Source organism: Oncorhynchus mykiss, chromosome 13 (assembly GCF_013265735.2).
Source record: "Oncorhynchus mykiss isolate Arlee chromosome 13, USDA_OmykA_1.1, whole genome shotgun sequence".
NCBI lineage: Eukaryota > Metazoa > Chordata > Actinopteri > Salmoniformes > Salmonidae > Oncorhynchus > Oncorhynchus mykiss.
In genome coordinates, this window is record NC_048577.1 from 67,602,023 (window position 1) to 67,617,404 (window position 15,382).

A 15,382-nucleotide genomic window follows, 5' to 3' on the forward strand; every position below is an offset into this window, starting at 1 on the left:
AGGTGGCGCAGGGAATTCAAAAATATTCTTTAGAAATATTTAACTTTCACACATTAACAAGTCCAATACCTCAAATGAAAGATAAACATCTTGTTCATCTACCCATCATGTCCGTTTTTTAAAAATGTTTTACAGCGAAAACAACATATATTTGTTGGACCACATATGTTAGACCACCACCAAATCAAAGGAAAAAAGCAGCCATTTTTTCAAGCCAAAGATAGAGTCACAAAATCAGGATAGAGATAAAATGAATCACTATCCTCTTGAAAATCTTCATCAGATGACAGTCATATGACATGTTACACAGTACATTTATGTTTTGTTCGATAATATGCATTTTATATCCATAAATCTCGGTTTACATTGACGCCATGTTCAGAAATGCCTCCAAAATATCCGGAGGAATTATAGAAAACTACACCAGATAACAGAAATACTCATCATAAACTTTGACTTAAGATACATGTTCTACATATAATTAAAGATACACTGGTTCTTAATGGAACCGCTGTGTCAGATTTTTTTTTAACGTTATGGAAAAAGCCTAACATTGCAATAATCTGAGACGGCGCTCAGACGTAACAATATTTCTCCGCCATGTTGGAGTCAACAGAAATACGAAATGACATCATAAATATTGCCTTACCTTTCATCAGAATGCAGTGCAAGGAGTCCTAGTTCCACAATAAATCGTTGTTTTGTTCCATAATGTCCAATACTAGTGTCCAATTAGCTGCATTTGCTATCACTTTCAGCTCACGTGCCCAAAACCTGACTCCGGGCCCAGGACAACTCGCACGAAAACTTCAAAAATATATTTTCCAGGTCGAATAAACTGGTCAAACTAAGTAGAGAATCAATCTTCAGGATGTTGTTTTCATATATATCCAATAACGTTCCAACCGGATCATTCGTTTTCAGCTGCAGCCAAATGGAACGACGTTAGCACCCACAGAGAAATGCGCCACAGGAAAATGGCATTCTGTCGGGACAGTGACTATTTCCCCTCCCATTCGGTCACAGTTCACAGCAACATTTCCATTCCACTTTCTACTGAATGAGGACATCAAGTGGAAGGCGTAGAAAGTGCTACCAGATCCATTTCTTATTCTTATTGGGAAAGGAGGGTGCAATGACGTCAAATTTGACCCACATTCAGAATTTCACTTCTTGTTTGGAAGATTGCCTGCCCTATGAGCTCTGTTATACTCACATACATAATTCAAACAGTTTTAGAAACTTCAGAGTGTTTTCTATCCAATGGTAATAATAATATGCATATATACACCATGCTTCACTGTGGGGATGGGATTCTCGGGGTGATGAGAGGTGTTAGGTTTGCGCCAGACATTTTCCTTGATGGCCTTCAAGCTTAATTTTAGTCTCATCTGACCAGACTACCTTCTTCCATATGCTTTGGGAGTCTCCCACAGGCCTTTTGGTGAACGCCAAACGTGTTTGCTTATTTTTTTCTTTAAAGCAATGTATTTGTTTCTGGCCGTATAACTCTGTTCTGGTCACTCTACCGTATAGCCCAACTCTGTTCTGGTCACTCTACCGTATAGCCCAACTCTGTTCTGGTCACTCTACCGTATAGCCCAACTCTGTTCTGGTCACTCTACCGTATAGCCCAACTCTGTTCTGGTCACTCTACCGTATAGCCCAACTCTGTTCTGGTCACTCTACCGTATAGCCCAACTCTGTTCTGGTCACTCTACTCCTCTGTGGAGTGTACGGCTTAAAGTGGTCCTATGGACAGATACTCCAATCTCCGCTGTGGAGCTTTGTTATTGGTAATGGTTAGATGTTAGCATGTTTTGTTGTAGTCTCTGTTATTGGTAATGGTTAGATGTTAGCATGTTTTGTTGTAGTCTCTGTTATTGGTAATGGTGAGAGGTTAGCATGTTTTGTTGTAGTCTCTGTTATTGGTGATGGTGAGAGGTTAGCATGTTTTGTTGTAGCCTCTGTTATTGGTAATGGTGAGAGGTTAGCATGTTTTGTTGTAGCCTCTGTTATTGGTAATGGTGAGAGGTTAGCATGTTTTGTTGTAGCCTCTGTTATTGGTAATGGTGAGAGGTTAGCATGTTTTGTTGTAGCCTCTGTTATTGGTAATGGTGAGAGGTTAGCATGTTTTGTTGTAGCCTCTGTTATTGGTAATGGTGAGAGGTTAGCATGGTTTGTTGTAGTCTCTGTTATTGGTAATGGTGAGAGGTTAGCATGTTTTGTTGTAGCCTCTGTTATTGGTAATGGTGAGAGGTTAGCATGTTTTGTTGTAGCCTCTGTTATTGGTGAGAGGTTAGCATGTTTTGTTGTAGCCTCTAACTTTCTCACTCATTGCATTTTTTTATTTTTTTATTTCACATTTATTTAACCAGGTAGGCTTGTTGAGAACACCTTTATTTAACCAGGTAGGCTAGTTGAGAACAAGTTCTCATTTGCAACTGCGACCTGGCCAAGATAAAGCATAGCAGTGTGAACAGACAACACAGAGTTACACATGGAGTAAACAATTAACAAGTCAAAAACACAGTAGAAAAAAAAGAGAGTCTATATACATTGTGTGCAAAGGCATGAGGAGGTAGGCGAATAATTACCATTTTGTAGATTAACACTGGAGTGATAAATGATCAGATGGTCATGTACAGGTAGAGATATTGGTGTGCAAAAGAGCAGAAAATTAAATAAATAAAAACAGTATGGGGATGAGGTAGGTAAAAATGGGTGGGCTATTTACCGATAGACTATGTACAGCTGCAGCGATCGGTTAGCTGCTCAGATAGCAGATGTTTGAAGTTGGTGAGGGAGATAAAAGTCTCCAACTTCAGCGATTTTTGCAATTCGTTCCAGTCACAGGCAGCAGAGAACGGGAACGAAAGGCGGCCAAATTAGGTGTTGGCTTTAGGGATGATCAGTGAGATACACCTGCTGGAGCGCATGCTACGGGTGGGTGTTGCCATCGTGACCAGTGAACTCAGATAAGGCGGAGCTTTACCTAGCATGGACTTGTAGATGACCTGGAGCCAGTGGGTCTGGCGACGAATATATAGCGAGGGCCAGCCGACTAGAGCACACAGGTCGCAGTGGTGGGTGGAATAAGGTGCTTTAGTGACAAAACGGATGGCACTGTGATAAACTGCATCCAGTTTGTTGAGTAGTGTGTTGGAGGCTATTTTATAGATGACATTGCCGAAGTCGAGGATCGGTAGGAAGGTCAGTTTTACGAGGGTATGTTTGGCTGCATGACTGAAGGATGCTTTGTTGCGAAATAGGAAGCCGATTCTAGATTTAAATTTGGATTGGATGCTTAATGTGATTCTGGAAGGAGAGTTTGCAGTCTATCCAAAACCCTAGGTATTTGTAGTTGTCCACATATTCTAAGTCAGAGCCCTCCAGAGTAGTGATGCTGGATGTTCGGGCTGGTGCAGGCAGTGATCAGTTGGCCAGAAGTATACAGAATGGTGTCGTCTGCGTAGAGGCGGATCAGCGAATCATCAGCAGCGAGAGCGACTTCATTGATGTATACAGAGAAGAGAGTAGGCCCGAGAATTGAACCCTGTGGCACCCCCATAGAGATTGCAAGAGGTCCAGACAACAGGCCCTCCGATTTGACACACTGAACTCTATCAGAGAAGTAGTTGGTGAACCAGGCGAGGCAATCATTTGAAAAACCAAGGCTGTTGAGTCTGCCAATAAGAATGTGGTGATTAATAGAGTCGAAAGCCTTGGCCAGGTCGATGAATACGGCTGCACAGTAATGTCTCTTATCGATGGCGGTTATGATATCGTTTAGGACCTTGAGCGTGGCTGAGGTGCACTCATGACCAGCTCTGAAACCAGATTGCATAGCGGAAAAGGGACGGTGAGATTCGAAGTGGTCGGTAATCTGTTTATTAACTACTTATTACTTGGCTTTCAAAGACCTTAGAAAGGCAGGGCAGGATAGTAATAGGTTTGTAGTAATTTGGGTCTAGAGTTTCTCCCCCTTTGAAGACGGGGATGACTGGTTCAGCTTTCCAATCTTTGGGAATCTCAGACGATACGAAAGAGAGGTTGAACAGGCTAGTAATTGTGGTTGCAACAATTTCAGCAGATCATTTTAGAAAGAGAGGGTACAGATTGTCTAGCCCGGCTGATTTGTAGGGGACCAGGTTTTGCAGTTCTTTCAGAACATCAGTTATCTGGATTTGGGTGAAGGAGAAATAGTGGAGGCTTGGGCGAGTTGCTGTGGGGAGTGCTGGGCTGTTGACCGGGGTAGGGTTAGCCAGGTGGATAGCATGGCCAGCCGTAGAAAAATAATTGTTGAAATTCTCAATTATAGTGGATTTATCGTGGTGACAGTGTTTCCTATTCTCAGTGCAGTGAGCAGTTGGGAGGAGGTGCTCTTATTCTCCATGGACTTTACAGAGTTCCAGAACTTTTTTGAGTTTGTGCTGAAAAAGCTAGCCTTAGCTTTCCTAACTGCCTGTGTCACGGGGGCTATTCGATGCTAATGCAGGATGCCACAGGATGTTTTTGTGCTGGTTAAGGGCAGTCAGGTCTGGAGAGAACCAAGGGCCATATCTGTTCCTGGTTCTACATTTTTTGAAAGGGGCATGCTTATTTAAGATGGTGAGGAAGGCACTTTTAAAGAATGACCAGGCGTCCTCTACTGACGGGATGAGGTCAATGTCCTTCCAGGATACCCAGGCCAGGTCGATTAGGAAGGTCTGCTTGCTGAAGTGTTTTAGGGAGCGTTTGATAGTGATGAGGGGTAGTCGTTTGACCGCAGACCCGTTACGGATGCAGGCAATGAGGCAGTGATCACTGAGATCTTGGTTGAAAAAAGTCAAAAAAGTTGGTTAAGTTGGTTAGGATGATATCGTTGAGGGTGACCGTGTTATGGATTTGAGGTTGTTCCTGGTGGGTTCATTGACAATTTTTTTAAGAGAATGAGGGCATCAAGCTTATATTGTAGGATTGCCTGGGTGTTAAGCATGTCCCAGTTTAGGTCACCTAGCAGCACTAGCTCTGAAGATAGATGGGGGGAATTCAGTTCACATATGGTGTTCAGGGCACAGCTGGGGGCAGAGGGTGGTCTATAGCAATCGGCGATGGTGAAAAGAAAGGTAGATTTTTAAAAGTAGAAGCTCGAATTGTTTGGGTACAGACCTTGATAGTAGGACAGAACTCTGAAGGCTAACTCCACCCCCTTTGGCAGTTCTATCTATAAACAGATTCAGATCTGTTTAAACCAACTCTTAGTTTCCTGATTCAGATCTGTTTAAACCAACTCTTAATTTCCTGATTCAGATCTGTTCAAACCAACTCTTAGATTCCTGATTCAGATCTGTTTAAACCATCTCGTAGTTTCCTGATTCAGATCTGTTCAAATCAACTCTTAGTCTCCTGATTCAGATCTGTTAAAAACAACTCTTAGTTTCCTGATTCAGATCTGTTCAAACCAACTCTTAGTGTCCTGATTCAGATCTGTTTAAACCAACTCTTAGTTTCCTGATTCAGATCTGTTCAAACCAACTCTTAGTTTCCTGATTCAGATCTGTTCAAACCAACTCTTAGTGTCCTGATTCAGATCTGTTCAAACCAACTCTTAGTTTCCTGATTCAGATCTGTTTAAACCAACTCTTAGTTTCCTGATTCAGATCTGTTAAAAACAACTCTTAGTTTCCTGATTCAGATCTGTTCAAACCAACTCTTAGTTTCCTGATTCAGATCTGTTCAAACCAACTCTTAGTTTCCTGATTCAGATCTGTTCAAACCAACTCTTCGTGTCCTGATTCAGATCTGTTCAAACCAACTCTTAGTTTCCTGATTCAGATCTGTTTAAACCAACTCTTACTTTCCTGATTCAGATCTGTTTAAACCAACTCTTAGTTTCCTGATTCAGATCTGTTTAAACCAACTCTTAGTTTCCTGATTCAGATCTGTTCAAACCAACTCTTAGTATCCTGATTCAGATCTGTTCAAACCAACTCTTAGTGTTATTATTCATGATTCATTCATGATTTGTATTAATCAAGGCATAATCAGGATTAATTTAGTATTGTTTAGAAATTAGTTATCTACTCCCTTAGACAGAAAATTACTCCAGTCATCATCCACAGTTCAGTTACTATTTTGCAAAACACAACCCAAAACTCAATCAAAACAAACTGAAATGCAACCAATGAGTTTGGAACCAAATAGTACACTTTTGATTACTTTAATACACTAAGTAAATTGATCAGAATATTTACGACTTCTTCAAATTATCAAAGTATGGGGGGGAATAGATACATAAAGATATGTATTAAAATACCCTCAAATAAAAGGTGACATTATAAACTGTCACCTCATATGAAACATTTGATCTGAAATCCAAAATGTTGGAGTACAGAGACACATTTAAAATGTTAGCTTCACTGTCTAAATAGATATGGTGTGGACTGTATACTCAATACAATCTAAATCTGATACCTCACTGTCTAAATAGATATGGTGTGGACTGTATACTCAATACAATCTAAATCTGATTCCTCACTGTCTAAATAGATATGGTGTGGACTGTATACTCAATACAATCTAAATCTGATACCTCACTGTCTAAATAGATATGGTGTGGACTGTATACTCAATACAATCTAAATCTGATACCTCACTGTCTAAATAGATATGGTGTGGACTGTATACTCAATACAATCTAAATCTGATTCCTCACTGTCTAAATAGATATGGTGTGGACTGTATACTCAATACAATCTAAATCTGATACCTCACTGTCTGTCTTCTGACTGATACTGCTTTTTAAACTGGTCTGGTCAGTCTACTATAATATTTGTACTACACGTTTTTCTATCTGCAGTCAATACTTCGATCATTTGTAATTTCTAATAATGATACACTAATTTATTTATTAATAGATATGGCAGGTTTCAGGACACAGATATTTCTGAATATGTTGAAAAAATATACTGTCACTATTTTCACCACCAAAGAATATCAGTGTGATTTTAAAATGATTTGACTCTTTGCAGGCTGTCAGGCTGTCTAGTCACAGAGGAAGGCTGTGCTTCTCTGGTCTCAGCTCTGAGGTCAAACCCCGGTCAAATCACCCAGGAGACTCAGGAGTCAGACTGCTCTCTGCTGGACTGGAGGATCTACACTGCAGACTGGAGAAACTCAAGTATGTAGAGGGTTTATGTCAATGTTCATATCAGACATGTTTGACTTATCAGGCTGGTTAAGACAAACATTCTTACCACCACTTGGACAAAGATATATGATGACTGTGTGTGTGTCCAGTGTATGTGTGTGTCCAGTGTATGTGTCTATGTCCTCTCAAACACAGACTGGACACACAATAGACACACACACACACACTGGACATGCAAACACACACACACACAGGACACACACACACTGGACACACACACTGGACACACACACACACACAGGACAAAAGCTGTTGCCCAGTACCTTGCTCAGAAGTCGTTTCACCACAGGAAGCTGGGTTGTAACAGTTAATGAACTGGATATTCATCATCACATATCAATGAACCCTTTTGTCAGTGTGATTGTTCATTATATTGAATAACATATTGAATCAGTTCATTGATTTTCACATAAGTATGACAAAATGACCATACAATTCTAGGAGACGGAAGATGAATCTATATGTTGTTTTGAGAGAATAAACCAAATGCATCTGCCATTGTCCTTCTACACTACTGGTGTTAAATCAACAGTGTGTTTGTGAAGTCATGATGATCTCTTTGTCAGGCTGTCAGACTGTGGAGTCACAGAGGAAGGCTGTGCTTCTCTGGTCTCAGCTCTGGAGTCAAACCCCTCACACCTGAGAGAGCTGGATCTGAGTAACAATGACCTGAAGGATTCAGGAGTGAAGCTGCTCTCTGCTGGACTGGGGAATCCCCACTGTAAACTGGAGACTCTGAGGTCAGTATTCCTGTAGTTGGTCAACAAGTGATAACTGTTCACCAGATCCACATGTGTTTACCAGACACACATAGTCCACACCATATGTGTTTGGACAGTGAAGCTTATCGTTTTAAATGTGGTGCTATGCTCCAGCATTTTGGATTTGAGATACAATGTTTCATATTAGGTGACAGTACAGAATGTCACCTTTAATTTGAGGTTAAAGGTGAGAGGTTAGCATGTTTTGTTGTAGTCCCTGTTATTGGTAATGGTGAGAGGTTAGCATGTTTTGTTGTAGCCTCTGTTATTGGTAATGGTGAGAGGTTAGCATGTTTTGTTGTAGCATCTGTTATTGGTAATGGTGAGAGGTTAGCATGTTTTGTTGTAGCATCTGTTATTGGTAATGGTGAGAGTTTAGCATGTTTTGTTGTAGCATCTGTTATTGGTAATGGTGAGAGGTTAGCATGTTTTGTTGTAGCATCTGTTATTGGTAATGGTGAGAGTTTAGCATGTTTTGTTGTAGCATCTGTTATTGGTAATGGTGAGAGGTTAGCATGTTTTGTTGTAGCCTCTGTTATTGGTAATGGTGAGAGGTTAGCATGTTTTGTTGTAGCCTCTGTTATTGGTAATGGTGAGAGGTTAGCATGTTTTGTTGTAGCCTCTGTTACTGGTAATGGTGAGAGGTTAGCATGTTTTGTTGTAGCCTCTGTTATTTGTAATGGTGAGAGGTTAGCATGTTTTGTTGTAGCCTCTGTAATTGGTAATGGTGAGAGGTTAGCATGTTTTGTTGTATCCTCTGTTATTGGTAATGGTGAGAGTTTAGCATGTTTTGTTGGAGCGTCTGTTATTGGTAATGGTGAGAGGTTAGCATGTTTTGTTGTAGCCTCTGTTATTGGTAATGGTGAGAGTTTAGCATGTTTTGTTGTAGCCTCTGTTATTGGTAATGGTGAGAGGTTAGCATGTTTTGTTGTAGATACTTCACTGTCTAAATAGATATGGTGTGGACTGTATACTCAATACAATCTAAATCTGATACCTCACTGTCTAAATAGATATGGTGTGGACTGTATACTAAATACAATCTAAATCTGATACTTCACTGTCTAAATAGATATGGTGTGGACTGTATACTCAATACAATCTAAATCTGATACCTCACTGTCTAAATAGATATGGTGTGGACTGTATACTCAATACAATCTAAATCTGATACCTCACTGTCTAAATAGATATGGTGTGGACTGTATACTCAATACAATCTAAATCTGATACCTCACTGTCTAAATAGATATGGTGTGGACTGTATACTCAATACAATCTAAATCTGATACCTCACTGTCTAAATAGATATGGTGTGGACTGTATACTCAATACAATCTAAATCTGATACCTCTCTGTCTAAATAGATATGGTGTGGACTGTATACTCAATACAATCTAAATCTGATTCCTCACTGTCTAAATAGATATGGTGTGGACTGTATACTCAATACAATCTAAATCTGATACCTCACTGTCTAAATAGATATGGTGTGGACTGTATACTCAATACAATCTAAATCTGATACCTCACTGTCTAAATAGATATGGTGTGGACTGTATACTCAATACAATCTAAATCTGATACCTCACTGTCTAAATAGATATGGTGTGGACTGTATACTCAATACAATCTAAATCTGATACCTCACTGTCTAAATAGATATGGTGAGGACTGTATACTCAATACAATCTAAATCTGATTCCTCACTGTCTAAATAGATATGGTGTGGACTGTATACTCAATACAATCTAAATCTTGAAAAAAAATTACTGCCACTGTTTTCACCACCAAAGAATATCAGTGTGATTTTAATATGATTTGACTCTTTACAGGCTGTCAGGCTGTCTAGTCACAGAGGAAGGCTGTGCTTCTCTGGTCTCAGCTCTGAGGTCAAACCCCTCACACCTGAGAGAGCTGGACCTGAGCTACAATCACCCAGGAGACTCAGGAGTCAGACTGCTCTCTGCTGGACTGGAGGATCCACACTGCAGACTGGAGAAACTCAAGTATGTAGAGGGTTTATGTCAATGTTCATATCAGACATGTTTGACTTATCAGGCTAGTTAAGACAAACATTCTTACCACCACTTGGACAAAGTTATATGCTGACTGTGTGTGTGTGTGAGTTCATGTGTATCCCTCAATGACTGTCTGTTCTTCTGCTTACCGCTACAGTGTGGAACATGGTGGAGAGTACACAATGAAACCTGGACTTAGAAAATGTGAGTGTTGACTGCTGTGAAGAATATGACTAAGAATAAGTCTTAATTCAAGTTAAGTCAAAGACCACCATCATTACTGACTTGATCATATTAAATATCAGCTGTAGTTCTACAGAAGCAGAAATCAGGGACACCAAAGTTTACAAAGAGTTGCTTTGACAATGTGTGTGTGTGTGTGTGTGTGTGTGTGTGTGTGATTAATGTGAATAAGTGTGTTTTATATTACCATACAGTATAACATATGATCATTCAACAAGTCTCAAGTTACCTTAACTTCTCCTTTTGATACCTAGAAACATCTACATTAAATGAATTAGTGAAAAGTGAGTTAACAGATGTCTGTGATCTCACACTGGACCCAAACACAGTAAACAGACGCCTCTCTCTGTCTGAGGAGAACAGAAAGGTGACTTGTAGGAGAGAGGAGCAGCCGTATCCTGATCACCTAGAGAGATTTGAGGTCTGTGAACAGGTGCTGTGTAGAGAGGGTCTGACTGGGCGCTGTTACTGGGAGGTAGAGTGGAGTGGGATAATGGGGGCTAGAATAGGAGTGACATATAAAGGAATCAGCAGGAGAGGAAGAGGAGGGGTTCAGGACTGTTATCTTGGATTCAATGACAAGTCCTGGATTCTGTTCTGCTCTGACAACAGTTACATTGCCTATCACAATAATAAACCCACTACCATAGACGTCCCCTCCTCCAGCTCCCACAGAGTAGGAGTGTATCTGGACTGGCTAGCCGGCACTCTGTCCTTCTATAGAGCCTCCTCTGACACACTGACCCACCTGATCACATTCACCTCCACATTCACTGAGCCCCTCTATCCAGGGTTTTGGGTTTGGGGTGATGGTGCCTCAGTGTCTCTCTGTCAGTGATACACACACTGGGCAAACACACACACACACTGGACAATCACACACACACACTGGACAAAGACACACACACTGGACAAAGACACACACACTGGACACACACACACACGCGCACACACACATACACACACACACACATACACTGGACACACACTGGACAAAGACACACACACACACACACACTGGACACACACACACACACACTGGACACACACACACACACGCGCACACACACATATACACACACACACACATTGACACACACATTGGACACACACACACGCACACTGGACACACACACACTGGACACACACACTGACACACACACACTAACTGGACACACATACACACACTGGACACACACTCACACGCATACACACACTAGACACACACACACGCTAGACACACACACACTGGACACACACACACACTGGACATACACACATACACACACTAGACACACACACACACACACGCTGGACACACACACACGCTAGACACACACACACACACTGGACACACACACATACACACACTGGACACACACACGTTGGACACACACACACACACACACACGCACACACACTGGGGACACACACACACACGCACACACACTGGACACACACACACACACACTGGACACACACATACACACACTGGACACACACACGTTGGACACACACACACACACACACACGCACACACACTGGGGACACACACACACACGCACACACACACACACACACACACAAACTGGACACACACACACTCACGCTGGACACACATACTGGACACACAAACAAACACTGGACACACATACACACTCTGGACACACACACACACTCTGGACACACACACACACTCTGGACACACACACACTGGACACATACACACACACACACTGGACACACATACACACTCTGGACACACACACACACTCTGGACACACACACACACTCTGGACACACACACGCACACTGGACACACACACGCTGGACACACACACACGCTGGACACACACACACACACACACACACACACACTGGAAAAACACTGGACTCACACACACACTGGACACACAGACGCTGGACCCACACACTCACGCTGGACACACACACACACGCTGGACACACACACACACACACACACACACAAACTGGACACACACACACACGCTGGACACACACACACTGGACAAACGAAAACACACACACACTGGACACACACATCTGCTGGACACACACACTGGATACACACACACACACACTGGACTCACACACACACACACACACACACACTGGACTCACAGACACACTCTGGACAAACAAACTTTATATAGTTGTTTATCCTTGACCCAGGACCTCTTACAACAACACTGTTAAAATACAATGTGATCATGTGTTGTCTTTTATGTTGAACAACTAATTATACAATTATATATAATTATATATGGACATACGCTCCATAGTTGTATAATTATATCTGGACATACGCTCCATAGTTGTATAATTATATCTGGACATACGCTCCATAGTTGTATAATTATATATGGACATACACTCCATAGTTGTATAATTATATCTGGACATACGCTCCATAGTTATATAATTATATATGGACATACACTCCATAGTTGTATAATTATATATGGACATACACTCCATAGTTGTATAATTATATATGGACATACACTCCATAGTTGTACAAGTATACAAGGATATATTGTACTTTTCATAATAAAACAGACTTGAAACAAGAAAAGGCTGTTAATTGTGAAAACAGTTTGTTTATTGATTTAACGTTTCCTCTGTCAGGTTGATGTTAACCTGCGACTGGTTGAAACAAGAAAAGGCTGTTAATTGTGAAAACAGTTTGTTTATTGATTTAACGTTTCCTCTGTCAGGTTGATGTTAACCTGCGACTGGTTGAAACAAGAAAAGGCTGTTAATTGTGAAAACAGTTTGTTTATTGATTTAACGTTTCCTCTGTCAGGTTGATGTTAACCTGCGACTGGTTGAAACAAGAAAAGGCTGTTAATTGTGAAAACAGTTTGTTTATTGATTTAACGTTTCCTCTGTCAGGTTGATGTTAACCTGCGACTGGTTGAAACATGAAACAAATATGAAATGAAATACAAAACAATTAAATATGTGAAATTGAATTAAACAAATTGTATAATTAGTACAACAGAGTGTTGTAATGCAGGGTTACTATAGCAACAGAGTTCTCTCTGCTCTCTCCCTCTTTCTGCTCTCTCTGCCCTCTTCTCTCTGCTCTCTCACTCTCTGATCTCACTCTCTGCTCTCTCTGCTCTCTCAGCCTGCTCTCTGCTCTCTCTCTGTTCTCTGCTCTCTGCTCTGCTGCTCTCTCTTTTCTCTGCTCGCTCTCTGTTCTCTGCTCTCTCTTTTCTCTGATCTCTCTCTGTTCTCTGCTCTCTCTGTTCTCTGCTCTCTGCTCTGCTGCTCTCTTTTCTTTGCTCTCTGCTCTCTCTCTCTCTCTGCTCTCTCTCTCCCACACTCTCTGCTGTCTCTCTCTGCTCTCTCTCTCCCACACTCTTCTCTCTTTCTCTCTCTGCTCTCTCTCTCTCCCACACTCTTCTCTCTCTCTCTCTGCTCTCTCTCTCTCCCACACTCTGCTCTCTCTCCCACACTCTGCTCTCTCTCTCCCACACTTTCTGCTCTCTCTCCCACACTTTCTGTTCTCTCTCCCACACTTTCTGCTCTCTCTCCCACACTAATATACTGATATACAGTAACATTCAGAAAGTATTCAGACCCCTTGACTTTTTACACATTTTGTCATGTTACAGCCTTATTCTAAAATGTATTAAATGTGTTTTTCCCCTCATCAATCTACACACAATAACCCAGAATTACAAAGCAAAAACTGTTCACTTTGTGTGAACATTTTTATTTAAAAAAAACGTAGATATCACAGAGGGAGAGTAGAGTAGAGAGTCAGAAAGTAGAGTAGAGTAGAGAGTCAGAAGAGGGAAAGAGAGGGAGGGTAGAGAGTCAGGAGAGAGAGAGAGAGAGAGAGAGAGAGAGAGAGAGAGAGAGAGAGAGAGAGAGAGAGAGAGAGAGAGAGAGAGAGAGAGAGAGAGAAGAGGGTCAGAATAGAGGGAGAGTAGAGGGTCAGAATAGAGGGAGAGTAGAGGGTCAGAATAGAGGGAGAGTAGAGGGTCAGAATAGAGGGAGAGTAGAGGGTCAGAATAGAGGGAGAGTAGAGAGTCAGAATAGAGGGAGAGTAGAGAGTCAGAATAGAGGGAGAGTAGAGAGTCAGAATAGAGGGAGAGTAGAGAGTCAGAATAGAGGGAGAGTAGAGAGTCAGAATAGAGGGAGAGTAGAGAGTCAGAATAGAGGGAGAGTAGAGAGTCAGAATAGAGGGAGAGTAGAGAGTCAGAATAGAGGGAGAGTAGAGAGTCAGAATAGAGGGAGAGAAGAGAGTCAGAACAGAGAGAGAGAGAGAGAGGGAGGGTAGAAAGTCAGAAAAGATATAACAGAGAGCAAACCCGTAGACTCAAGCTCATTAGCATAACGCAACGTTAACTATTCATGAAAATTGCAAATGAAATGTATTGGCTCTCAAGCTTAGCCTTTTGTTAACAACACTGTCATCTCAGATTTTCAAAATATGCTTTTCAACCATAGCTACACAAGCATTTGTGTAAGAGTATTGATAGCTAGCATAGCATTAAGCCTAGCATTCAGCAGGCAACATTTTCACAACAACAAGAAAAGCATTCAAATAAAATAATTTACCTTTGAAGAACTTCGGATGTTTTCAATGACGAGACTCTCAGTTAGATAGCAAATGTTCATTTTTTCCAAAAGGATTATTTGTGTAGGAGAAATCGCTCCGTTTTGTTCATCACGTTTGGCTAAGAAAGAAATCCGAAAATGCAGTCTCTACAACGCCGAACTTTTTACCAAATTAACTCCATAATATCGACAGAAACATGGCAAACGTTGTTTAGAATCAATCCTCAAGGTGTTTTTCACATATCTATTCGATGATAAATCACTCGTAGCAGTTTGGTTTCTCCTCTGAAGAAAATGGAATGCGCATGGACATTACGCAATAATTGCGACGGAGGACACCAAGTCTCTTATGGTCAATCTTCCAATGATATGCCTACAAATACGTCACAATGCTGCAGACACCTTGGGGAAAACGGGGAAAATGTAAGCTGACTCCTAGCTCCTCCACAGCCATATAAGGAGTCATTGCCATGACGCGGTTTCAAAAAATACAGCACTTCCTGATTGAAATTTCATCTTGGTTTCGCCTGTAGCATCAGTTCTGTGGCACTAACAGACAATATCTTTGC

At 41.3% G+C, this 15,382-nt stretch overlaps 1 protein-coding gene and 1 pseudogene across 1 annotated transcript in view; one reads left to right on the forward strand and one right to left on the reverse strand.

The window, feature by feature from the left end:
* LOC118938461 overlaps positions 1-15,382 on the forward strand; it is a 942,996-nt pseudogene that overhangs the window by 803,678 nt on the left and 123,936 nt on the right.
* The window catches only part of LOC110515071 (NACHT, LRR and PYD domains-containing protein 3-like), a 390,541-nt gene that overhangs the window by 343,778 nt on the left and 31,381 nt on the right, over positions 1-15,382 (reverse strand). The window lies entirely within an intron of this gene.